This window comes from Symphalangus syndactylus, chromosome 20 (genome assembly GCF_028878055.3).
Source record: "Symphalangus syndactylus isolate Jambi chromosome 20, NHGRI_mSymSyn1-v2.1_pri, whole genome shotgun sequence".
In the NCBI taxonomy this organism is placed as follows: domain Eukaryota; kingdom Metazoa; phylum Chordata; class Mammalia; order Primates; family Hylobatidae; genus Symphalangus; species Symphalangus syndactylus.
Genome location: NC_072442.2, coordinates 45,909,806 through 45,937,346, shown reverse-complemented (window position 1 = coordinate 45,937,346; position 27,541 = coordinate 45,909,806). Strand labels below are relative to the sequence as shown.

Sequence of the window (27,541 nt, the reverse complement as noted above, 5' to 3'; positions counted from 1 at the left end):
TGGAAAATTGTTGTTTCTGCAAGCCTACATTCATTCTCTCTCTCTGTCTCTCTCTGTCTCTCTCTCTCTCTCTCTCATGCTGATCAGATCTGTGAGTTACAAAAAAAAATGAGAAGATGGAATCAATTATTACGTAGTAAATTTCATTGGCTTGGCGGGAGGTATCTTTCCCATCTTGGCCCACAGAGGAGGAAATCCTAGAAGGGGTGACTGAAGCTTGAGACTAACACATTGGTGGATCTGTGCTACCCCCTGCTGGCCACTGACGGTATGACAGCCAAGATAGGGCAAGGCTTCGAGGGGCGATGGATGGATTCACCGCAGCGGAGACATTTCTGGACGGTTGTCACCTTCAGTGCAGTCACTGGGGATATTCAGAACCCAGGTGATTGATAAGGTTTCCCCAGGGATCTCTTCTCTCCCCTTCACCATTACTCAGTAGAAGCCTCCTTAAAAACGGAAAACGAGAGGCCGGGCGCGGTGGCTCACGCCTGTAATCCCAGCACTTTGGGAGGCTGAGGCGGGAGGATCACGAGGTCAGGAGATCGAGACCATCCTGGCTAACACAACCCCGTCTCTACTTAAAATACTAAAAATTAGCCGGGCGTGGTGGCACGCGCCTGTAGTCCCAGCTACTCAGGAGGCTGAGGCAGGAGAATCGCTTGAACCTGGGAGGCGGAGGAGGTTGCAGTGAGCTGAGATGGCGCCACTGCACTCCAGCCTGGCCTACCAAGACCCCGTCTCAAAAAGAAAAAAAAAAAAAAGGAAAAAGGGGCTGGGCGTGGTGTCTCACGCTTATAATCCTAGCACTTTGGGAGACCAAGGCAGGCAGATCATGAGGTCAGGAGTTCGAGACTAGTGTGGCCAACATAGTGAAACCCCATCTCTACTAAAAATACAAAAAATTAGCCAGGTGTGGTGGCGCGTGCCTGTAATCCTAGCTACTCGGGAGGCTGAGGCAGGAGAATGGCTTGAACCCAGGAGGCCGAGGTTGCAGTGAGCCCAGATCACGCCATTGCTATCCAGCCTGGGTGACAGAGCAAGACTCCGTCTTGAGGAAAAAAGAAAAAGGGGCCAGGCATGGTGGCTCACACCTGTAATCCCAGCACTTTGGGAGGCTGAGGAGGGAAGATCGCTAAAACCCAGGAGTTCAAGACTAGCCTGGGCAACATGGTGAGACCCCATCTCTACAAAAAAAAAAAAATCTGGGCATGATGGTGCGCACCTGTAGTCCCAGCTATTCGGGAGGCTGAGGTGGGAAGATTGTTTGAGCCTGAGAGGTCAAGGCTGCAGTGAGCCAAGATCGCATCACTGCACTCCAGCCTGGGTAACAGAGCAAGATCCTGCCTCAAAAAAAAAAAAAAAAAAAAAAAAGGAAAAAGGTTATTACACAGTTCAAAAGAGAAATAAAGTGCAAAAGCATGTGCAAAGAAAGTAAAGTCCCTCCTGGCCAAGTGCGATGGCTCACGCCTGTAATCTCAACACTCTGGGAGGCTGAGGTGGGTGGATCATTTGAGGTCTGGAGTTTGAGACCAGCCTGGCCAACATGGTGAAACCCCATCTCTACTAAAAATATAAAAATTAGCTTGGCGTAGTGGCAGGTGCCTGTAATCCCAGGTACTCGGGAGACTGAGGCAGGAGAATCACTTGAACTTGGGAGGCAGAGGGTACCGTGAGCCAAGATCGCGCTAGTGCACTCTAGCCTGGGCAACAGAGCAAGACTCTGTCTGGAAGGAAGGAAGGAAGGAAGGAAGGAAGGAAGGAAGGAAAGATCTCTTGCCAATCAGCCTCCCTGTTGCTCTGTTGCCCATTCCCTCCCCAGAGGCAACCACTCTTAACAGTTTTTTTTTTTTTTTTTTTTTTTGAGACAGAGTCTCACTCTGTTGCCCAGGCTAGAGTGCAGTGGCATGATCTCAGCTCACTGCGACCTCCGCTTCCCAGATTCAAGCAATTCTCCTGCCTCAGCCTCCTGAGTAGCTGGGACTACAGGTGTGTGCCACCACGTTCAGCTAATTTTTGTATTTTTAGTAGAGATGGGGTTTCACCATGTTGGCCAGGCTGGTCTTGAACTCCTGACCTCAAGTGATCCACCCGCCTTGGCCTCCCAAAGTGCTGGGATTACAGGTGTGAGCCACTGTGCCTGGCCTCTTAACAGTTCTAATGTATCTTTGCAGAGATATTTGGAGCATATGCTGTGTGTGTGTGTGACACAAATGATAGCACACACTCTACACTGTTCAGCACCTGCTATTTTCATGTCATAATATACCTGCCTGTAGATAGTCAACATAGTTTTCCATCATATGGTGTGTCACAATTTACATACCATTCCCCTCCTAGTGGATATTTATGTATGTCCACCTTTTATTACTACAAACAATGCTAATTGCAGGAAATATCTTAGTACATATATTTGCAGACATATGTGTGTGTGTAAAATAAATTTATAAGTATGGCAATTCTGGGTCAAAGATTATGTACTCTTAAATGTTTTATAGGTTTTCACAGAATTGCCCTCCAAAAATTTTGTACCAATTTACAATCCCCAACAACGGATGAGATCACCTGTTTCCCCAAATCCTCACGAACAGGTTAATATCAGGCCTTTTGATCTTAGGTAATGACTCTTTGAAAGTCCTGGTCACAGAGCAGGTGATGATCTGTCTTTTTCTTTGGGCCGCGGGTTTCTCCAAGGCAGGGACTGTGTCTTTCTCATACCTACATCCCCAGTGAAGGACTTGACACCATCCTTGGGAGTTACTCAAGAAGTATCTGCTAAATATTGAGTGAAAGAAACAGAGCTGCATTTTGGCAGGCCCGGAGGGAGAGAGTAAAAGGTCAGGTTTGAGCATGAGGCCTGCTTTCTTTTTTTTTTTTGAGATGGAGTCTCACTCTGTTGCCCAGGCTGGAGTGCAGTGGTGCGATCTCGGCTCACTGCAACCTCCGAGGAGGCCTGCTCTTTAGGGCCACTTTCTCTTCCAGACTCTGGTCAAGCCTCTGCCCCAAATCCAAAAGCCTTCCTCTTGCAGGAGCCTCCCAGGTCGCAAGGTTTGAGGTTGAAGGCCCAGAACTCCCAGTGCAGCTTTCACCCAGCTCTGCTGCATTCCAGGGATGGGCCCCATCATCCCCAAGCTGCCTGAGAACTGGAAACAAACTAACTGTCCAACTTTAGGGGATCAGTTAAACCACTGTCCTATAGAACTTTCTGCAATGATGAAAATGTTCTCTATCTGCCCTGTCCAATATGGCAGCCACTGGCCACTCGTAGCTACCGAGTATTCAAGCTGTAGCTAGTTCAACTAAGGAAATAAATAAATGTTACTTAATTTTAATTAATTTCCATTTAAGTAACCATGTGTGGCTACTATATTGGACAGTGAAGGGTTCAATAAATTATGATATAGCCCCACAATGGAAAACTATGCAGCTGTAAAAAAAAAAATGAGGATGCCAAGAAAAATGGAAAGATCTTCAGGATGTATTTTGAAACAAAAATGTGGTACAGGCTTGGTGCAGTGGCTCGCGCCAATAATCCCACCACTTTGGGAGGCCAAGGTGAGAGGCCGAGGCAGGAGGATCACTTGAGTCCAGGGGTTCAAGACCAGCCTGGTCAACATAATGAGACTTCCGTCTCTACAGAAAGTAAAAAAAAAAAAAAAAAAAAAAAAAAAGACAACATGGTGGTATATGAATGTAGTCCCAGCTACTCAGGAAGCTGAGGTGGGAGGATTGCTTGAGCTGGGGAAGTTGAGGCTACAGTAAGCTGTGATTGTGCCACCACACTCCAGCCTGTGTGACAGAGCAAGACCCCATCTAAAAAAAAAAAAAAAAAAGGCCAGGCACGGTGGCTCACACCTGTAATCCCAGCACTTAGGGAGGCCGAGGACCGTGGATCACCTGAGGTTGGGAGCTCAAGACCAGCCTGACCAACATAGAGAAACCTCGTCTCTACTAAAAACACAAAATTAGCCGGGCGTGGTGGCACATGCTTATAATCCCAGCTACTCAGGAGACTGAGGCAGAAGAATCACCTGAACCCAGGAGGCGGAGGTTGCGGTGAGCCAAGATAGCACCATTGCACTTCAGCCTGGGCAACAAGAGTGAAACTCCATCTCAAAAAAAAAATGTGGTTCAGAACAGTGTACATAGTATGTTATCTTTTTTGAAAGAAAGGCAGGTAGAGGAGGCTGGGTGTGGTGGCTCATGCCTGTAATACCAGCACTTTGGGAGGCCAAAGGGGACAGATCACTTGCAGAAATGTGAGACCGGCCTGGACAACATGGTGAAACCCCATCTCTACACAAAATACAAAAATTAGTTGGACGTGGTAGTGCGCACCTGTAGTCCCAGCTACTCAGGAGGCTAAAGTGGGAGGGTTGCTTGAGCTGGGGCAGTCGAGGCTTCAGTGAGCCAAGATTGTGCCACTGCACTCCAGCAGGGGTGACAGAGTGAGACAGCAGGAGTGACAGAGTGAGACCCTGTCTCAAAAAAATAAAAGAAAAGAAAAGAGCTTTACACAGTGGTAGTATCATAGCCAATGAATGAAAGGGAGGTGGAAATAAAAATCGATGTTTATATTTGCTTGAATTTGCATACGGAAAGTCATAACAGTGGGTGACCTATAGGGAGCTGGGGAATCCTGTTGGGGGGGTAGGCAAGGACAGGGTGGGAACGGAACTTTCCAGTGAATTTCTTTATATTTCATTTTGGTTGTTGAAACATGTACATATATTACCTATTCAAAAAGTTAAATTAAGGTCAGGTGCAGTGGCTCATGCCCGTAATCCCAGTACTTTGGGAGGTTGAGGTAGGAGGATCACTTTACCCCAGGAGTTGGAGACCAGCCTAGGCAATATAGTGAGACCTCCTTTCTACAAAAAGTTTACAAATTAGCCATAAGCCGGGTGCGGTGGCTCACACCTGTAGTCCCAGCACTTTGGGGGGCAGAGGCAGGCAGATCACCTGAGGTCAGGAGTCCGAGACCAGCCTGGCCAACATGGTGAAACCCCATCTCTACTAAAAATACGAAAATTAGCTGGGCATGGCGGCGGGTGCCTGTAATCCCAACTACTTGGGGGGCTGAGACAGGAGAATTGCTTGTGCCCAGGAGGCAGAGGCTACAGTGAGCCAAGATTATGCCACTACACTACACTCCAGCCTGGGCAACAGAGCAAGACTCCGTCTCAACAAAAAAAAAAATTAGCCCGGCCGGGCGCGGTGGCTCACGCTTGTAATCCCAGCACTTTGGGAGGCCGAGGCGGGTGGATCACGAGGTCAGGAGATCGAGACCACGGTGAAACCCCGTCTCTATTAAAAAATACAAAAAATTAGCCGGGCGCGGTGGCGGGCGCCTGTAGTCCCAGCTACTCGGAGGCTGAGGCAGGAGAATGGCGTGAACCCGGGAGGCGGAGCTTGCAGTGAGCCGAGATTGCGCCACTGGACTCCAGCCCGGGCGACAGAGCGAGACTCTGTCTCAAAAAAAAAAAAAAAAAAAAAAAAAAAAAAATTAGCCATATATGGTGACACACTCCTGTAGTCCCAGCTACTTGGAGGCTGAGATGGGAAAGTCACTTGAGCCAGGGAAGTTGAGGCTGCAGAGAGCCAAGATCGCGCCACTGCACTCCTGCCTGTGCGACACAGTGAGACTCTGTCTCAGAAAAATGAAAAGGTGGCTGGGCACAAGGCTCACACCTGTAATCTCAGCACTTTGGGAGACTGAGGCAGGCAGATCACTTGAGGCCATGAGTTCGAGACCAGCCTGGCCAACATGATGAAACCCCATCTCTACTAAAAATACAAAAATTATCTGGGTGTGGCAGTGTGTGCCTGTAGTCCCAGCTACTAGAGAGGCTGAGGCAGAAGAATCACTTGAGTCCAAGAGTTCAAGAACAGCCTGGGCAACATGGTGAGACACCATCTCTACAAAAAATACTTAAAATTAGCCGGGCATAGTGGTACACACCTGTAGTCTCAGCTACTCAGGAGGCTGAGGTGGGAGGATCACATGAGCCCCTCAGGAGGCAGAGGCTGCAGTGAGCCAAGATCATGCCGCCACACTCCAGCCTGGGTGACAGAGCAAGACCCTGTCTCAAAAAAAAATTTTAAAAAGAAAGAAAGAAAAAGTCAAGGGTGCCCAAAAGGTGATATCCTTCGATAGTAATGGAAAAAACATCTACCCAGCAGAGAGAGATGCTAGGGATACTAGCTTACCTCAATCTAGCAATAAGATATATCCATTCTAGGCCGGGCACAGTGGCTCACGCCTCTAATCCCAGCACTTTGGGAGGCCAAGGTGGGTGGATCACAAGGTCAGGAGATCGAGATTACAGGTGCATGCCACCATGCCTGGCTAATTTTTGTATTTTTTTAGTAGGAGAGATCGAGACCATCCTGGCTAACACGGTGAAACCCCGTCTCTACTAAAAATACAAAAAATTAGCCAGGAATAGTGGCAGGCACCTGTAGTCCCAGCTATTCAGGAGGCTGAGGCAGGAGAATGGCTTGAACCCGGGAGGCGGAGCTTGCAGTGAGCCGAGATCGCGCCACTGCACTCCAGCCTGGGCGACAGAGCGAGACCCCGTCTCAAAAAAAAAAAAAAAAATTAGCTAGGCATGGTAGCACAAACCCAAAGTCTCAGCTACTCAGGAGGCCAAGGCAGGAGGATTACTTGAGCCTAGGAGTATGAGGACAGCCTGAGCAACATAGTGAAACCCCGTCTCTACAAAAAGTGTTTAAAAAGGCGGGGCGCGGTGGCTCACACCCGTAATCCCAACACTGGGAAGCCGAGGCAGGCAGATCATGAGGTCAGAAGTTCAAGACCAGCCAAACCAATATGGTGAAACCCCATCTCTACTAAAAATACGAAAATTAGCCAGGTGTGGTGCTGTTCGCCTGTAGTCACAGCTACTCGGGAGGCTGAGACAGGAGAATCGCTTTAACCTGAGAGGCAGATGTTGCAGTGAGCCAAGATCGCGCCACTGCACTCCAGCCTGGGTGACAGAGTGATAATCCATCTCAAAAAAAAAAAAAAGTTTAAAAATTAGCCGGGTGTAGTGGTGCACACCTGTAGTCCCAGCTACTGAGGAGGCTAAGGCAGGAGGATTGCTTGAGCCAGGCAAGTAGAGGCTGAAGTGAGCCATGATTGTGCCCCTGCACTGCCTGGCCAACAGAGCCAGACCCTGTCTCAAAAAAACAAAAAATTCAAGGCTGAGTTTGAGGGTGATCACTGAGTCTGGGAAGAGAGAATCCAAAGGATGAGATACAAACAGCAACCCTGTGAACTGGAGATTATTCTAGTTTCGTTTTACATTAGCGGCCACTGAGGCTGCTAATGATGAAGTAACTCAAGTCACCCACTTATAAAGTGGCAGAGCCAGGATTCAAACCCAGGTTAGCCCTCTTGCTTTTCATGGTGCCTCTGAGGGGACAGCTGAGGGAGGCCAGGAGGAGCTTCTTGGTTAATAACAAATGTTTATATTTTTACTTATTTTATTTATTTATTTATTTGAGATGGAGTGTCTCAAAAAAATTTTTTTTGTATTTTTTGTTTTGTATTTTTAGTAGAGATGGGATTTCACTGTGTTAGCCAGGATGATCTCGATCTCCTGACCTCGTGATCCACCCGCCTCGGCCTCCCAAAGTGCTGAGATTACAGGTGTGAGCCACCGCGCCTGGCCTATTTATTTATTTATTTTGAGGCAGAGTCTTGCTCCATTGCCCAGGCTGGAGTGCAGTGACAAAATCATGGCTCACTACAGACTCCACCTCCTGGGCTTAGGCAATCCTCCTACCACAGCCTCCCGAGTTGCTGGGACTACAGGCATGCACCACCATGCCCAGCTAATTTTTTTTTTTTTTAATTATTTGTAGAAACAGATTCTCCCTATGCTGCCCAGGCTGGTCTCCAACTCCTGGGCCTCAAGTGATCCTCCCACCTCGGCCTCCAAAGTGCTAGGATTACAGACATGAGCCACCATACTTAGCCTCCAAATCTTAATCTTAGATTAAGTGTCTTAATCTTTGAAACCATCTGCCAAGGAGACATTTGGTCACTTCTCACACTCTAGCTGTGTCTGACTGAGCTGAGAGGCTACAAACCACAGCTGTCTGTTAGTCTGTCTGAAACAGCTCTGACAACCCAGCCAGAAGAGGAAAATGTAGTCATTTCTTTCAAGGCCCTAAGTCTCACAAAAAGTAGGGCAGATGGGGACCGGCTGCAGTGGCTCCTGCCTGTAATCCTACTGCTTTGGGAGCCCAAGGCGGGAGAATCACTTGAGCCCAGGAGTTCAAGATGAGCCTGGGCAACATAGTGAGACCCTGTCTCTATAGAAACTAAAAATAATTATCAAGGCGTGGTGGTGTGTGCCTGTTGTCCCAGCTACTCAAGAGGCTGAGGTGGGAAGATCACTTGAGCCTAGGAGCTCAAGGCTGCAGTCAGCCATGGTTGCACCACTGCACTCCAGCCTGGGTGACAGAGTGAGACATTGTCTCAAAACATAAACAGGCTAGGTGCGGTGACTCAAGCCTGTAATCCCAGCACTTTGGGAGGCCGAGGCAGGTGGATCATTTGAGGTCAGTAGTTCAAGACCAGCCTGGCCAAAATGGTGAAACCCCACCTCTACTAAAAATAAAAAATTAGTCAGAAGTGGTGGCAGGTGCCTGTAATCCCAGCTACTCGGGAGGCTGAGGCAGGTGAATCACTGGAACCGGGGAGGTGGAGGTTGCAGTGAGCCAAGATCATGCCACTGTGCTCCAGCCTGGGCGACAGAGTGAGACTCCATCTTAAAAAAGCAAACAAACAAACTAGGGCAGGTGAGGTCCCATCCAATCTGCAGCCAAATAGACTGGGACTTACAGCTGCCCAGAGCTGCTGAGCTAAGAGGAGAGAGTGGACTAAGGGGGCCCCCTAGAAAACCTAGGTCCATTCTTGGGGCTAGGGGAGCACAGCCTGGCATCTGGTACACAGTAGGTGTTTAATGAATGCTAACAGAAGGAACAATTATCAAAGACCCTCTGAACACCAGGCGCTGGGCCTGTGAAAGGGTCTTGTTAGTTTCATCCTTGTGGCAATACATTTAGGTTGGTGTTACTAGTCCCATTATTTCATCAAGATGCAGAGACTGGGGCGCTGAGAGGCTTAGTGACATATCCAAGGTCAAGAAAATGGCAGGGTCCTACCCAGAGCAATCAGACAAGAGAAAGAAATAAAGGACATCCAGGCCGGGTGCGGTGGCTCACGCCTGTAATCCCAGCACTTTGGGAGGCTGAGGCAGGCGGATCACGAGGTCAGGAGATTGAGACCGTCCTGGTGAACACGGTGAAACCCCGTCTCTACTAAAAATACAAAAAAAAAAAAAAAAAAAAAAATTAGCCAGGTGTGGTGGCAGGCGCCTGTAGTCCCAGATACTCGGGAGGCTGAGGCAGGAGAATGGTGTGAACCCGGGGGGACGGAGCTTGCAGTGAGCCGAGATCGCGCCACTGCACTCCAGCCTGGGAGACGGCAAGACTCTGTCTCAAAAAAAAAGAAATAAAAGGCATTCATATTGGTAAAGAGGAAGTCGCTGTTCACCAATCATATGATCATATACCTAGAAAAACTCTAAAGATGCATCCAAAAAGCTCCCGGATTTGATAAACAAATTCAGTAAAGTTTCAGGATACAAAATCAATCTGCACAAATCAGTAGCACTGCTGTATACCAACAATGACCAAACTGAGAATCAAATCAAGAATCTAACCTTTTTTACAATAGCTGCAAAAAATAATAATAAAATACTTAAAATATACCTAACCAAGGAGGTGAAAGACCTCTATAAGGAAAACTACAAAACACTGCTGAAATAAATCACAGACACAAACAAATGGAAACACATCCCATGCTCACGGATGGGTAGAATCAATATGGTGAAAATGACCATACTGCCAAAAGAAATCCAAAACTCTAAGGCAATTCCCATCAAAATACCATCATCGTTCTTCACAGAACTAGAAAAGACAATAAAATTCATGTGGGGCTGGGTGCGGTGGCTCACACCTGTAATCCCAGCACTTTGGGAGGCAGAGGCAGGCAGATCACAAGGTCAAGAGATTAAGACCATCCTGGCCAACATGGTGAAACCCTCTCTCTACTAAAAATGCAAAAATTAGCCAGGCATGGTGGCACGTGCCTGTAGTCCCAGCTACTCAGGCGGCTGAGGTAGGAGAATCACTTGAACCTGGGAGGTGGAAGTTGCAGTGAGCCGAGATTGTGCCACTGCACACCAGCCTGGTGACAGAAGGAGACTCCATCTGAAAAAAAAAAAAAAAAAAAAAAATGCACATGGAACCAAAAAAGAGCCTGCATAGCCAAAGCAATGCTAATCAAAAAGAACCAATCTGGAGGCATCACATTACCTAACTTCAGACTATATTATAAGGCCATAGTCACCAAAACAGCATGGTACTGGTATAAAAACAGGCACATAGACCAATGGAACAGAATAGAAAACCCAGAAATAAATCCAAATACTTACAGCCAACCGATTTTTAACAACTCAAACAAAAACATAAAGTGGGGAAAGGACACCCTATTCAACAAATGGTGGCTGGAATAATTGGCAAGCCACATGTAGAAGAATGAAACTGGATTCTTATCTCTCACCTTATACAAAAATCAGCTCAAGATGGATCAAACACTTAAATCTAAGACCTGAAACCATAAAAATTCTAGAAGATAACATTTGAAAAACCCTTCTAAACATTGGCTTCAGCAAAGACATCATGACCAAGAACCCAAAGGCAAATGCAACAAAAACAAAGATAAATAGATGGGACTTAATTAAACTAAAAAGCTTCTGAACAGCAAAAGAAATAATCAGCAGAGTAAATAGACAACGCACAGAGTGGCAGAAAATCTTCACAAACTATGCATCTGACAAAAGACTAATATCCAAAATCTGCAAGGAACTCAAACAAATCAGCAAGAAAAAAAAACAAACAATCCCATCAAAAAATAGGCTAAGGACATGAATAGACAATTCTCGAAAGAGTATATACAAATGGCCAACAAACATATGAAAAAATGTTCAACATTACTAGTTATCAAGGAAATGCAAATCAAAACCACAATGCAATACCACCTTACTCCTGCAAGAATGGCCATAATTTAAAAATCAAAAAATAATAGATGTAGGCATGGATGTAGTAAAAAGGGAACACTTTTATACTGCTGGTGGGAATGTAAACTAGTATAACCACTATGGAAAGCAGTATGGAGATTCCTTTTTTTTTTTTTTTTTTTTTTGCGATGGAGTATTGCACTGTCACCCAGGCCGGAGTGCAGTGGCACAATCTCAGGTCACTGCAAGCTCCGCCTTCCGGGTTCATGCCATTCTCCTGCCTCAGCCTCCCAAGTAACTGGGACTACAGGTGCCTGCCACCATGTCTGGCTAATTTTTTTGTATTTTTAGTAGAGATGGGGTTTCACCGTGTTAGCCAGGATGGTCTCAATCTCCTGACCTCGTGATCCGCCCACCTGGGCCTCCCAAAGTGCTGGGATTATAGGCATGAGCCACTGCGCAGGGCCAGGAGATTCCTTAAAGAACTAAAAGTAGATCTACTGTTTGATCCAGCAATCCCACTACTGGGTATCTACCCAGAGGAAAAGAAGTCATTATATAAAAAAGAGACTTGCACATGCATGTTTATCGCAGCACAATTCACAATTGCACAATTGCAAAAATATGGAACTAGCCCAAATGCCCATCAATCAATGAGTGGCTAAAGAAAATGTCATATATACAGGCTTATGCCTGTAATCCCAGCACTTTCAGAGGCCAAGGCGGGTGGATCACCTGAGGTCAGGAGTTCGAGGTCAGCCTGACCAACATGGAGAAACCCCATCTCTACTAAAAATACAAAATTAGCTGGGCGTGGTGGCACATGCCTGTAATCCCAGCTACTCGGGAGGTTGAGGCAGGAGAATCACTTGAACCTGGGAGGCAGAGGTTGCTGTGAGCTGAGATCATGCCATTGCACTCCAGCCTGGGCAACAAGAGCAAAATTCTGTCTCAAAAAAAAAAAAAAAAAGAGAGAAACAAAATCATGGCCTTTGCAGCAACCTGGATAGAATTGGAGACCATTATTCTAAGTGAAGTCACTCAGGAATGGAAAATCAAACATATGTTCTCACTTATAAGAGAACACAAAGGCATAAGAATGAACAATGGACTTTGGGGACTCTAGGGGAAGATTGGGAGGGGGGCGAGGGATAAAAGACTACACACTGGGTACAGTGTACAAGCTTGGGTGGTGGGTGCACCAAAATCTCAGAAATCACCACTGAAGAACGTATCCATGTAACCAAACACCACCTGCTCCCCAAAAACCTATTGAAATAATTTCTAAAAGGAACAGGGGCTGGGTGCAGTGGCTCACGCCTGTAATCCCAGCACTTTGGGAGGCCAACACGGGTGGATCAACTGAGGTCAGGGGTTTGAGATGAGCCTGGCCAACATGGTGAAACCTCGTCTCTACTAAAAATACAAAAATTAGCTGGGTGTGGTGGCGGGTGCCTGTAATCCCAGCTACTTGGGAGGCTGAGGCCGGGGAATCACCTGAGCCCAGGAGGCAGAGGTTGCAGTGAGCCAAGATTGTGCCACTGCACTCCAGCCTGGGTGACAGAGTGAGAGTCCGTCTCAAAAAAAAACAAAAAAAAAAACAAAAAAAAAAACAGGAAACAATAACTGGGGGGAAAAAAGAAAAAGAAAATGGCAGAGCCAAGACAATAACCCAGAAATTGGGACCCAGCTTTCTCCACTGTTTCCCCTGTACCAGGGACAGCCAGTTTCCAAAGGTCTCCCTCCCAACAGCCAGCCAACACGTAGGTCCCTGTGATGAAAGCCAAGAGCAAGGCCAAGCCTTAGGCAAGCCCTGAACCTCTTTGCTCATTATTGCATAACTTTTTTTTCTTTTCGAGACAGAGTCTTACTCTGTCACCCAGGCTGGAATGCAATGGCCCAATCTCGGCTCACTACAACCTCCGCCTCCCAGGTTCAAGCAATTCTCCTGCCTCAGTCTCCCGAGTAGCTGGAATTACAGGCACGCGCCACCACACCCAGCTAATTTTTGTATTTTTAATAGAGACTGGGTTTTGCCATGTTGACCAGGCTGGTCTTGAACTCCTGACCTCAAGTAATCCTCCTGCCTCAGCCTCCCAAAGTGCTGGGATTATAGGCATGAGCCACTGTGCCTGACCATTATTCCATAAATATTGATGGAGGGCCAACTGCATGCCCAGCGCCAAGGGATAGAGAAGAATTAGACCCCAGCCTGCCTAAAAAGAGTTCACAGCCTGAGAAAGGAGTATGAGGGGAGGTCTGTTTGCCCTAGGGGCTGCTGAGGAAGAAACACTAAGCCCAGATCCATTCCTGACATAATTCTGCCTGGACATCCACTGAGTCAGGGTCAGAGACTCAGGGCTGCCCTCCTGGGTTGTTGAAAGAGAGGCATAGTTGAAACCACTAGAAGGTGGGGCTCTCCAGGGGAAAGACCAATTCCAGGCACCCCATCTGAGGACAAGAGCTGGGAGAACATCTTCGCTGGGGTGTGGAGAGTATACAAGAAATACCAGGACCAGGCCGGGCGCGGTGGCTCACGCCTGTAATCCCAGCACTTTGGGAGGCCAAGGCGGCTAGATCAGCTGAGGTCAGGAGTTCTGGAGACCAGCCTGGCCAACATGGTGAAAGTCCGTCTCTACTAAAAATACAGCAATAAGCTGGGCGTGGTGGTGGACGCCTGTAATCCCAGCTACCTGGGAGGCTCAGGCAAGAGGTGGAGGTCATGGTGAGCCGAGATCATGCCACTGCACTCCAGCCCGGGCAATAGAGTGAGACTCGGTCTCAAAAAAAAAAAAAAAAAAAAGAAAGAAAAGAAAAAAAGACCAGGACCTGCAGAATTTTCCTGACAAGCCACCACCTGCAAAGCTGGCTCCACAGTGGATCCACCTCTGTACCTCCCAGAGCAGCCGGCATTCTGTCATTTTTGATGAAGGAGATGGGAGGAGACTGGGGCAGCCAAGCGCGGCCTTCTGTGGTTTTAGGGAGAAGGGCGGGTGAGCCGGTCCGTTGCCCTGAGAAGAGGTCAAGAGGATGAAGACTATGAAAGCGACTGAGTTGGGCAATTAGGGGTCCCTAGTGGCCTTCAAAAAGAATGCTTTCAACAGCAGCTGCTAAAATTTCAAGGGCAAGTTTGGTAGTGGGAGGGGAAGAGGGAGAGAGAGAAGGCAGAGCCTAAGCCAGCCATCAGCAGAGTGAAGACACACGCATAATTCATGATGTCCTTCTTAACTTGTTTTGAAAATCTGATTTTTTTGACAGACAACTCAGGGGTTAATCAACCTCAGAGGTTCAGAAGTTCCATGAATCCCTTAAAGTGGAGAGAACTCCACCCAAACAACATAATATTGCTTATATTTGCACCAGGGAGACATAGCCTGAATCTATCCATAAGGAAATACCAGACAAACCTCAAATAAGGTGCCTTCGATTAAAAGGAAAAATGTGTGGGGGAGTCCTACTCTGAAAAAATGTCATGAAAGATGAAAAAGATGAGGAATTGCCCCAGATTAAAGAAGCCTAGGCTGGCACGGTGGCTCACGCCTGTAATCCCAACACTTTGGGAGGGTAAGATGGGCAGATGGCCTGAAGCCAGAAGTTCGAGACCAGCTTGGCCAATATGGCAAAACCCCGTCTCTACTAAAAGTACAAAAATTGTGGTGGCATGCACCTGTAATCCCAGCTACTCGGGTGGCTGAGGCAGGAGAATCACTTGAACCCAGTTGAGCCGAGATCGCACCACTGCACTCCAGCCTGGGCAATAAGAGCAAAACTCGGTCTCAAAAAATAAAAAAAATAAAAAATAAAGAAGCCTAAATATCTGGGTGTGGTGGCTTACGCCTGAAATCCCAGCACTTTGGTGGCTGAGGCAGGAGGATTGCTTGAGCCCAGGAGTTCAAGACCAGCCTGGGCAACATAGGGAGACCCCTGTCTCTACAAAAAAATAGAAAAATGGCCAGGCGTGGTGGCTCATGCCTGTAATCTCAGCATTTTGGGAGGCCGAGGTGGGCAGACCACGAGGTCAGGAGATCGAGACCATCCTGGCCAACACGATGAAACCCCATCTCTGGCTGGGCACGGTGGCTCACGCTTGTAATCCCAGCACTTTGGGAGGCCGAGGCGGGCGGATCACGAGGTCAGGAGATCGAGACCACGGTGAAACCCCGTCTCTACTAAAAATACAAAAAAATTAGCTGGGCGTGGTGGTGGGCGCCTGTAGTCCCAGCTACTCGGAGAGGCTGAGGCAGGAGAATGGCGTGAACCCGGGAGGCGGAGCTTGCAGTGAGCCGAGATTGTGCCACTGCACTCCTCAAAAAAAAAAAAAAGAAACCCCATCTCTACTAAAAATACAAAAATTAGCTGGGCATGGTGGCAAGTGCCTGTAATCCCAGCTACTCAGGAGGCTGAGGCAGGAGAATTGCTTGAACTCAAGAGGCGGAGGTTGCAGTGAGCCAAGATGGCGCCACTGCACTCCAGCCTGGCGACAGAGCGAGACTCCGTCTCAAAAAAAAAAAAAGAAGAAGAAAAATGGCCGGACACAGTGGTTCACGCCTTTAATCCCAGCACTCTGGGAGGCCGAGGTGGGTAGATCAGCCTGAGCAACATAGTGAGATCTCATTTCTTTTTTTTTCTTTTTCTTTTTCTTTTTTTTTCGAGACGGAATCACGCTCTGTCACCCAGGCTGGAATTCAGTTGCATGATCTCAGCTCACTGCAAGCTCCGCCTCCTGGGTTCATGCTATTCTCCTGCCTCAGCCTCCTGAGTAGCTGGGACTACAGGCACCCGCCTAATTTTTTGTATTTTTAGTGGAGACAGGGTTTCATTGTGTTAGCCAGGATGGTCTCGATCTTCTGACCTCGTGATCTGCCTGCCTCGGCCTCCCACAGTGCTGGGATCATAGGCGTGAGCCACCGCGCCTGGCCGAGACCTCATTTCTAAAAGAAGAAAAGAAATATTAGTCAGGTGTGGTGGCACACAGCTGTAGTCCCAGCTACTCAGGAAGCTAAGGTGAGAGGATCTGTTGAGCCCAGGAAGTAGAGGCTGCAGTGAGCCAATATCACACCACTGCACTCCAGGCTGGGTGACACAGTGAGACATTGTCTCAAAAAAAAAAAAAAAAATGGAGAAGAGGAAGCCAATTAAATGCAATGTGTGATCCTGATCTGGATCTTATACTAGAGGGAAAAAATATTCTAAAGGATCCTTATTGATAAAAATTGGAATATAGACAGTAAATTATTGTATTGATGTTAAATTTCACTGAACTGTGGTGATACAAGAAAATATCCTTGTTCTTAGGTAATACCCACTGAAGTATTTGGGGGCAAAGGGGCATGATGGCTGCCACCTTCAGTTCAGTTAATATACCAAAAAGAAAACTATGTTTTTATTGTTTTTTTGTTTTTTGAGACAAGACCACGCTCTGTCACCCAGGCTGGAGTGCAGTGGCGCAATCATGGCTCACTGTAGCCTCAATCTCCCTGGTTCAAGCCACCTCAGCCTCTTGAGTAGCTGGGACTACAGGTACACATCACCACAGCTGGCTAATTTTGTTTATTTTTTTTTGCAGAGATGGGGTCTCACTATGTTGCCCAGGCTGGTCTCAAACTTCTGGGCTAAAGTGATTATCCTGCCTTGGCTTCCCAAAGTACCGGGATTACAGGCATGGGCCACTGCTGCTGGCCCAAAACTATGTTGTTTTGTTAATTTTTTATTTTTTATTTTCTTGTCCCCCACGTTCAACCAACTAATACTACGTTTTTATCTACTGTATATACAAAGAGAGAAAGAAAGCAAATGGGGCAAAATTTTATCAACTGATAAATCCAGGTAAGGGATGAAGAATCTTTATATCATTCTTGAAGCTCTTCTGTAAGCTTTAAAGTATTTCCAAATTAAAAATTAATAATAATAATAACTACCCAAACCAGGACCTCCCTAAAGTGAGTGGCCTTCATCCTATCTTTTTCCCCAGCCCTGGCCCTCGGTCAGTGTCCTGGGTGAACAGGGTAGTGTTAGGGGCACAGGTGGCGGCCAGAAGGGCAGAGGCCCTCCGCTTCGGGACATTCCTCGGCTCGCAACATTTTCTGATCTGACAGCTCGGGAGGCCACGGAGCTAGGCCAGGAGTGACTCACCCGCGGGGCTCCCAGGGCGGTGGAGGAGCCCTGCCCCGCAGAGAGGGCCCCAGTCGGCAGGTGCCGCTGTTGAGCCAGCTCTGGCAGAACCTGGCTGAGGCTCAGCCGGGCCCTGGAGCTGGTCAGCCCATGGTTTTCTTCCAGAACCCAGCCCACCAGGGTCTGTAAGCAGCCTCACTCCTCTTTGCACCCATCTGGCCTCGGGCTCCCCGGCCCTCAGCTTCCCCGCATTCCCGTCGCCATCACGGAAGCCCCAAGGCAACTCCTTGGGATAATGCCAAGTGGAGGAGGGGAGGAGGGCAGGAAGAGGCTTCAATCCTTGGCCCTAAAATCTAAGCTGCAAATTAATCCTCCCCCTCTCCTCCTCCCCCTCCTCCTCCTCCTCCTCCTCATCCCCCCCCTCCTCCTCCTCTACAGGCTTTCAAAACAAACACACACCTCCCCAGCCCATCCCCCTGCCTGGGCCTTTTTCTGGGGGTTGTGGGTCCTAGACTCCAGTTCCTTCTGCTGGATCCAGAGCTCAGGGTAGAGCTGGAGAAGGGGTGACAGGGTGCTGGGAGCGGCGCAGACAATGCCCTGTGACATTATTTCTTCCTTGTCTAGAAAGGAGTTGCTCTCGCAGCCCCTCAGTCATAGGGGCTGGGGAGGAGGAGTCATTCCCTGCCTGGCCTAGTGGAGCTGGCCCTTTACCCTAGGCTTTCCCCTGACCTACTCAAACTCAGGATGAAAGAGGCCTAGAGAGGTCATTTTGTCCATCCCCTGGCTTCAGGAAAGACCATAACTGTGCGTAGGTCTCCCGATCCTACATTCGTTCACTAATTCCTTCAACAGCCCTTCACTGAGCACCCGCTATGTGCGAGTACCAGGAGCTTTACCTAATGCTTAAAGCACCTTAAATCCTCACTAGGACCATCAGAGATGGGTACTATCACTCTAAATTTGTCCAAAGATCCAGTTCAATCCAGGCCTTCTCTGTGACTCCTTCCAGCCCATGTAGTGGAATTCATCTCATTCAGCTTTGGGGCCCCCTGTGTACCTCGAATAATATCCCAGTTACTGTATTTGTGTCATCGGCTTCCAGTGATTTGTCTTCGTGGGACCCCCCCACCACTACCAGATGGTGTCAGACCACAGCAATAGGGACAGTAAAGCCTGGAGGTTCTGCACTAGCCCTCACTATGTGGCCTTGAAGTTCCCTAACTTTAAGTTCAGTTTCCCATCTGTAAAACAGGGTTAACAGCAATACCTTCCTCATGGAGTTGATATGTAGGTAAAATAAGAAGATGATATAAAGGCCTGGCATGGTGGCTTATGCCTGTAATCCCAGCTGTTTGGGAGGTCAAAGCTGGCAGATTGCTTGAGGTCAGGAGTTCGAGACCAGCCTGGTCAACATGGTGAAACCCTATCTACTAGAAACACAAAAATTAGCCAGGCATGGTGGCATGCGCCTGTAATCCCAGCTCTTGGGAGGCTGAGGCATGACAATCACTTGAACCCGGGAGGCGGAGGTTGCAGTGAGCCAAGATCATACCACTGCATTCCAGCTTGGGCAACAGAGCAAGACTCTGTCTCCAAAAAAAAAAAAAAAAAAAAAAAAAAAATGCATGTAAAATGCTTAGCACAATAAATTTGACTTAAAACAGGGAAGTTGGGCTGGGAGTGGTGGCTCACCCCTGTAATCCCAGCACTTTGGGAGGCTGAGAAGGGCAGATCACCTGAGGTCAGGAGTTCCAGACCAGCCTGACCAACATGGAGGAACCCCGTTTCTAATAAAAATACAAAATTAGCCAGGCATGGTGGCGCATGCCTGTAATCCCAGCTACTGGGGAGGCTGAGGCAAGAGAATCGCTTGAACATGGAAGGCAGAGGTTGCGGTGAGCCAAGATCATGCCATTGCACTCCAGCCTGGGCAACAAGAGCGAAACTCCATCTCAAAACAAAACAAAACAGGGAAGTCCATCCCCACTAGAATGGCTAAAATGAAAAAAGCAGTCAACACTAGGTGTGGGCCAAGTACGTGGAGCAAAGGAATTCTCATACTCAACTGGTGAGGGTGGAAAACCATTTAGCATTTTCTGTTAAAATTGAATATATTTATGTAGTATGACCCAGCAACTCCAATCCTAGAAATAAACTCAGGAGGGCCGGGCGCGGTGGCTCACGCTTGTAATCCCAGCACTTGGCTGGGCACGGTGGCTCACGCCTGTAATCCCAGCACTTTGGGAGGCCAAGGCAGGTGGATCATGAGGTCAGGAGATCGAGACCATCCTGGCTAACACGGTGAAACCCTGTCTCTACTAAAAATACAAAAAAATTAGCCGGGCGTGGTGGCGTGCGCCTGTAGTCCCAGCTACTCGGGAGGCTGAGGCAGGAGAATGGTGTGAACCCAGGAGGCGGAGCTTGCAGTGAGCCAAGATTGCGCCACTGCACCCCAGCCTGGGCGACAGAGCAAGACTCCGTCTCAAAAAAAAAAAAAAAAAAAAAAATCCCAGCACTTTGGGAGGCCGAGGCGGGTGGATCACGAGGTCAGAAGATCGAGACCACGGTGAAACTCCGTCTCTACTAAAAGTACAAAAAAAATTAGCCGGGCGTGGTGGTGGCGCCTGTAGTCCCAGCTACTCGGAGAGGCTGAGGCAGGAGAATGGCGTGAAACCGGGAGGCGGAGCTTGCAGTGAGCTGAGATTGCGCCACTGCACTCCAGCCTGGGCAACAGAGCGAGACTCCGTCTCAAAAAAAAAAAAAAAAAAAAAAGCAGGGCTTGGGGCTGGGCACAGTGGCTTATGCCTGTAATCCCAGCACTTTGGGAGACCAAGGCACGCAGACCACCTGAGGTTAGGAGTTCAAGTCCAGCCTGGCCAACATGGTGAAACCCTGTCTCTACTAAAAACACAAAAATGAGCTGGGCGTGGTGGTGCACACCTGTAGTCCCAGCTACTCAGGAGGCTGAGGCAGGAGAATCTCTTAAACCTGGGAGGCAGAGGTTATAGTGAGCTGAGAGCCGAGATCATGCGATTGCACTCCAGCCTGGGTGACAGAGCCAGACTCTGTCTCAAAAACAACAACAACAACAACAACAAACAAAAACAAAAAAACAGGGCTTGGCTGGTTCTGGGTACAGATAGAGTTGTTTTTCTTTTTCTTTGTTTCTTTTGTGAGACAAGGTCTCACTCTGTTGCCCAGGCCAGAGTGCTATGGTGAGACTTCAGCTCACTGCAGCCTTCGCCTCCCAGGCTCAAGCAATCCTCCCACCTCAGCCTCTCAAGCAGCTGGGACCACAGGCACATGCCACTGTACCCAGCTAATTTTTTGTATTTTCAGTAGAGACGGGGTTTCACCATGTTGCCCAGGCTGGTCTCAAACTCCTGGACTCAAGTGATTTGCCTACCTTGGTCCCCGAAACGTGATGGGACTACAGGCATAAGCCACCATTCCTGGTCAGTTGTTTCTTCATTGGGTGTGGTTACATAGGTGTGTTGACTATGAAAATTCATTAAGCTGTACACTTACTATTTATCTACTTTTTTTGTATAAATGTTGTATACTTCCATTAAAAAATTACCCTTAATACAAAAAAAGACAAAGAACAAAGACAAATGAATTGAACTACATGTATCACATAAATCTTTTTTTTTTTTTTTTTTTTTTCTTGAGACGGAGTCTCCCTTTGTCACCCAGGCTGAAGTGTGGTGGCGCGATCTTGGCTCACTGCAACCTCCGCCTCCCGGGTTCAAGTGATCCTCCTGTTTCAGCCTCCTACAGACTACAGGCACGTGCCACCATGCCCAGCTAATTTTTGTATTTTTAGTAGAGATGGGGTTTCTCCATGTTGGCCAGGGTGGTCTCTAACTCCCGACCTCAGGTGGTCCACCCTCCTCAGCCTCCCAAAGTGCTGGGATTGAGAGGTGACAGTGTGCTGGCACTGCTCACAGCCCTCGCTCGCTCTCGGCGCCTCCTCTGCCTGGGCTCCCACTTTGGCGGCATTTGAGGAGCCCTTCAGCCCACCGCTGCACTGTGGGAGCCCCTTTCTGGGCTGGCCAAGGCCAGAGCCGGCTCCCTCAGCTTGCAGGGAGGTGTGGAGGGAGAGGCGCGAGCAGGAACCGGGGCTGCGTGCGGCGCTTGCGGGCCAGCTGGAGTTCCGGGTGGGCGTGGACTTGGTGGGCCCCGCACTCGGAGCAGCCGGCTGGCCCTGCCGGCCCCGGGCAATAAGGGGCTTAGCACCCGGGCCAGCGGCTGTGGAGGGTGTTCTGGGTCCCTCAGCAGTGCCAACCCGCCGGCGCTGCACTCGATTTCTCACCGGGCCTTAGCTGCCTTCCCACGGGGCAGGGCTCGAGATCTGTAGCCCGCCATGTCTGAGCCTCCCACCCCCTCTATGGGCTCCTGTGCGGTCCAAGCCTCCCCATGAGCGCTGCCCCCTGCTCCATGGCGCCCAGTCCCGTCGACCACCCAAGGGCTGAGGAGTGCGGGCGCACGGCACAGGAATGGCAGGCAGCTCCACCTGCAGCCCCGGTGCGGGATCCACTGGGTGAAGCCAGCTGGGCTCCTGAGTCTGGTGGGGAGGTGGAGAACCTTTATGTCTAGCTCAGGGATTGTAAATACACCAATCGGCACTCTGTCTCTAGCTCAAGGTTTGTAAACACACCAATCAGCACCCTGTGTCCAGCTCAAGGTTTGTGAGTGCACCAATGGACACTCTGTATCTAGCTACTCTGGTGGGGCCTTGGAGAACCTTTGTGTGGATACGCTGTATCTAACTAATCTGGTGGGGACGTGGAGAACCTTTGTGTCTAGCTCGGGGATTGTAAACGCACCAATCAGTGCCCTGTCAAAACAGACCACTGGGCTCTACCAATCAGCAGGATGCGGGTGGGGCCAGATAAGAGAATAAAAGCAGGCTGCCCGAATCAGCAGTGGCAAGCCGCTCAGGTCCCTTTCCATAGTGTGGTAGCTTTGTTCTTTTGCTGTTTGCAAAAAATCTTGCTAGTGCTCATTCTTTGGGTTCACACTGCTTTTATGAGCTGTAACACTCACCGAGAAGGTCTGCAGCTTCACTCCTGAAGCCAGCGAGACCACGAGCCCACCGGGAGGAAGGAACAACTCCAGACGCGCCGCCTTAAGAGCTGTAACACCACGAAGGTCTGTAGCTTCACTCCTGAGCCAGCGAGACCATGAACCCACCAGAAGGAAGAAACTCCGAACACATCCAAACATCAGAAGGAACAAACAACTCCAGACGCGCCACCTTAAGAGCTGTAACACTCACCACGAGGGTCCGCGGTTTCATTCTTGAAGTCAGTGAGATCAAGAACCCACCGATTCCTGACACAGAATTACAGGCGTGAGCCACCGTGCCCGGCCCACGTAAACGAATCTTAAAACGTTTTAAGTAAGCAGCAAGTTATAAGATTTTGGTAGTATGATTCATAAAAATTTTTACAGTGCTTAAGACTACATATTATTTAAGTATACATACCTAGGTAGTACAAATAAAAGACATGCAGTGGGCCAGGTGCGGTAGCTCATGCCTGTAATTGCATGAGGCGGGTAGTCTCGCCAGGAGTGCGAGACTAGCCTGGCCACCATGGTGAAACCCCGTCTCTACTAAAAATACAAAAATTAGCCAGGCATGGTGGCGGGCACCTGTAATTCCAGCTACTTGGGAGGCTGAGGCAGTAGAATCATTTGAATCCGGGAGGCGGAGGTTCATGTGAGCAGAGATCGCACCACTGCACTCCAGCCTCGGTGACAGAGTGAAACCTCGTCTCAAAAAAAAAAAAAAAAAATGTAGAAGAGTGATAACACTGAATGCATAACAGAGATTTTCCTTCAGTGTTTCAAAAGTTTTTCTAGGCTGGGAGTGGTGACTATTGTCTATAATCCCAGCATTTTGGGAGGCTGAGGTAGGAGGATCAATTGAGGTCTGGAGTTTGACTCCAGCCTGGACAACATAGTGACACCCCATCTCTACAAAAAAATTTAAAAATTGGCCGGGCGTGGTTGCTCACGCCTGTAATCCCAGCACTTTGGGAGGCCAAGGCGGGCGGATCACGAGGTCAGGAGATGGAGACCATAATGGCTAACACTGTGAAACCCTGTCTCTACTAAAAATACAAAAAATTAGCCAGGCGTGGTGGCGGGCGCCTGTAATCCCAGCAACTCAGGAGGCTGAGGCAGGAGAATGGTGTGAACCCGAGAGGCAGAGGTTGTAGTGAGCTGAGATCACGCCAGCCTGGGCGGCAGAGCAAGGCTCTGTCTCAAAAAAAAAATTAAAAATTAACCAGGCTTGATAGTGTGTACCTATAGTCCTAGCTACTCAGGAGGCTGACACTGGAGGATTGCTTGAGCTCAGGAGTTGGAGGTTGCACTGAGCTGTGATCAAGCCACTTCACTTCAGTCTGGGCAACAGAGTGAGACTCTATCTCTAAAAGTTAAAAAAATAATAATAGGCCGGGCGCGGTGGCTCACGCCTGTAATCCCAGCACTTTGGGAGACCGAGGCAGGCGGATCACAGGTCAGGAAATCGAGACCATTCTGGCTAACACGGTGAAACCCCAGCTCTACTAAAAATACAAAAAATTAGCCGGGTGTGGTGTTGGGTGCCTGTAGTCCCAGCTACTCAGGAGGCTGAGGCAGAATGGCAAGAACCCGGGAGGCAGAGGTTGCAATGAGCCGAGATTACGACACTGCAGTCTAGCCTGGGTGACAGAGCGAGACTCCGTCTCAAAAAATAATAATAATAATAAGTATTTCGAGCTTGCTTGCTTTCTTTTTTTTTTTTCTTTTTTTTGAGACAGAGTCTCACTGTCACCCAAGCCGGAGTGCAGTGGCACGATCTCAGCTCACCGCAGCCTCTGCCTCCCCAGTTCAAGTGATTCTCCTTCCTCAGCCTCTCGAGTAGCTGGGACTACAGGCACATGCCATCACGCCCGGCTAATTTTTGTGTTTTTAGTAGAGACGGGGTTTCACCATGTTGGCCAGGATGGTCTCGATCTCCTGACCTCATGATCTGCCCACCTCGGCCTCCCAAAATCCTGGGATTACAGGCGTGAGCCACCACACTCAGCCGCTTTACGTCTTAAGCGGGATGGTTCTTATCATGGGTGTTCATTTTATTATTCTGAATACTTTATATTTTTCTGACTGACATAGTTAAAAGAACTCCTCAGCAAAAGAAAGAGGGAGAGAGAGAAAAAAAAGAAAAGAGAAGACAAAAGAAAAGGAGGAAGGGAGGAAATTGTGTCCTATTTATCTTTGTTTTTCCAGTGCCAACCCAGTGCTGGCCCTCAACAAGTGCTTGGTGAATGAAAGATTACTCGATCACTTGGGCAGTAAAGCATCAGAACCAAGGTTTGATGCCAGACCGTCCTATGCCAAATCCCAAGTCCAGGCCATTCCCTACTCTTCTGCAAACAGGGGGTGACTGGAGAGGGGCAGCAATAGTAGAGACGCCAACCTGACTCAGCACTATCTGTGTCTGAACTGAATTACAGAATTACTGAATTACAGGGCACAGTGAAAGAACAAAACTTCATTAATCAGAACTCTGCAAATTCAGGGCCGGGCGCAGTGGCTCATGCCTGTAATCCCAGCACTTTGGGAAGCCGAGACAGGTGGATCACTTGAGGTCAGGAGTTCAAGACCAGCCTGGCAGGCCGGGCGCGGTGGCTCACACTTGTAATCCCAGCACTTTGGGAGGCCGAGGCGGGCGGATCACGAGGTCAGGAGATCGAGACCACGGTGAAACCCCGTCTCTACTAAAAATACAAAAAAATTAGCCAGGCGTGGTGGCGGGCGCCTGTAGTCCCAGCTACTCGGAGAGGCTGAGGCAGGAGAATGGCGTGAACCCGGGAGGCGGAGCTTGCAGTGAGCCGAGACTGCGCCACTGCACTCCAGCCTGGGTGACAGAGTGAGACTCCGTCTCAAAAAAAAAAGACCAGCCTGGCCAACATGGTGAAACCCTGTCTCTACTAAAAATACAAAAATTATCCGGGCATGGTGATGGGTAACTGTAATCCCAGCTACTCAGGAGAATCACTTGCACCCAGGAGGCAGAGGTTGCAGTGAGCCGAGATTGCGCCACCGCACTCCAGCCTGGGTGACAAGAGTGAGACCCTGTCTAAAAAAAATAAATAAAAACTGCAAATTCAGAATCAGGTGGCCCCAAATTTCTATGGATAAATACTGCTCAAATCTTGTTTTTTGTTTGTTTTTGTTTTGTTTTGAGACAGAGTCTCGCTCTGTCACCAGGCTGGAGTGCAGTGGCACAATCTCGGCTCACTGCAACCTCCGACTCCCAGGTTCAAGTGATTCTCCTGCCTCAGCCTCCTGAGTAGCTGGGATAACAGGCATGCACCCCCACACCCAGCTAATTTTTGTATTTTCAGTAGAGACAGAGTTGCTTCATGTTGGCCAGGATGGTCTCGATCTCCTGACCTCATGATCCACCCACCTCAGCCTCCCAAAGTGCTGGGATTACAGGTGTGAGCCACCAAGCCCAGCCAAATATTTTAATAATTTGATCTTTATTGGAAACCTTTTCAGATTTGCCTATGTGATAGGTGTAGCTCAACCCACTGGGCTCTTTTATATCACTGCATTGTCCTTTTCATGGGACAAAATGGAAGAGGGGGCTCTCTAAGCCAAGGTCTGGCCCAAACAGCTTGTGGCATCGCTTTGAACAGTGCAAAAAAATCAACAAACAGCCTTCAGCACATTAAGTCTGCATGCAGAGATGCCACTAATTGCAGGCACGTTTTATCTGTTTATTAGGCCTCATGTGGAATGCAGCCTCTGAGAAAAGCACTTCTCACCACTCAAAACCCACCGAAGCATGCCCAGCTCTGAGAGGGGCTTCTAGGAATGCAAAACGAGCTGTCTCTGCAGCCACAAGCAGAGCTAACCGCATAATAAGCACACTGGAGGGGATTCACAGGCTTTGAGGATTGTTTTGAAGGAAGAGAAATCGGTGCTACTTCTGTGGGAGACTGATTATCCCTTTAACTCCAATCAGAGCTGATAGTTTGAAGGGTAGTGAATGACGCTGGCGGTGGTTGAAGCTGCAAGAAGCCCATCTAGTTACCACATCATCGCACACCTGCCCGCACAGCAGATTTCTCACCCTGACTGATATGCATTCAAGCAAGGTCTCTACTAGGCCACACTGATGAAGGCAGAGGTGTTACTGTACTGAATGGTAATAAAATGACAATTCTCTTCAAAAATACTCTCGTTCACACTTTGCACTCAGACTGTCTTGCTACCAGCAACTCCCTTACCAGGCAGGCTGAAATCAGTCAGTTACTCATTCGCTCATGTATCAATTTAGTATTTAACAAAAAGCCATTTGTGCCAGCCACTGTGTTAGCCACTGGGGTGACAATGACCAAGAGGTTCCCTACCCTCAGGATCTTGGAGTCAAGCTAACAGATCACTAGGATTCTGTGTGATTAGGACAATGACAGAGGGAAATACGGAAGCCAGGGCCCAGAGGAGAGCGAGGCTAGCTACTTACCTGACCCCGCCCCTCCCCGACAGGTACCCAGCTTACCAGCCATGCCAACACCTGCCTCCCAAACTCACTCCCCTGGGTCTTTACCCTGCCGTTCTGTTGGTGACGCCCCTTCCTATGCCCACTTGTCCCCACACTGCTGCTCCTCCCCCAGGATTCAGGTCAAAATGATAAGCCCCAAATTCAGAAGGGCAGTTCATCTAGAAGGATGAAATCAGGCTGGGCATGGTGGCTCACGCCTGTCATCTCAGCACTTTGGGAGTCCGAGGCTGGTGGATCACCGGAGGTCAGGAGTTCAAGACCAGCCTGGCCAACATGATGTCTACTAAAAATATATATATATATATATATATGGCCAGGCGGGGGTGGCTCACACCTGTAATCCCAGCACTTTGGGAGGCCGAGGCAGACGGATCACCTGAGGTCAAGAGTTCGAGACCAGCCTGGCCAACATGGTGAAACCCTGTCTCTACTGAAAATACAAAAGTTAGCAGGGTGTGGTGGCACACACTGGTAGTCCCAGCTACTCGGGAGGCTGAGGAAGGAGAATCGTTTGAACCCGGGAGGCAGAGGTTGCAGTGAGCCAAGATGGCGCCACTGCACTCCAGCCTAGGCAACAGAGCGAGACTCTGTCACAAAAAAAAAAAAAAAAAAAAAAAAAAAAAAAGGCTGGGCATGGTGGCTCATGCCTGTAATCCCAGCACTTTGGGAGGCTGAGGCAGGAGGATCACCTGAGGTCGGGAGTTCAAGACCAGCCTGACCAACAAGGAGAAACCCCGTCTCTACTAAAAATACAAAATTAGCCAGG

General features: G+C 48.8%; 1 protein-coding gene across 3 annotated transcripts in view; it reads left to right on the top strand.

Moving 5' to 3' along the window:
- The window catches only part of LOC129469657 (uncharacterized), a 29,227-nt gene extending 2,839 nt beyond the window's left edge, over positions 1 to 26,388 (top strand). The window contains exon 4 of one of the 3 annotated variants that reach the window (XR_010118220.1): positions 25,995 to 26,388. The gene's annotated coding sequence lies outside the window, so the exon portion shown is untranslated. Of the gene's footprint in view, positions 1 to 87; positions 1,382 to 25,994 lie in introns of those variants that run through there. The other 2 variants (XR_010118221.1, XR_010118218.1) reach the window with 2 other exon arrangements.
- Positions 26,389 to 27,541: the final 1,153 nt, after the last annotated feature.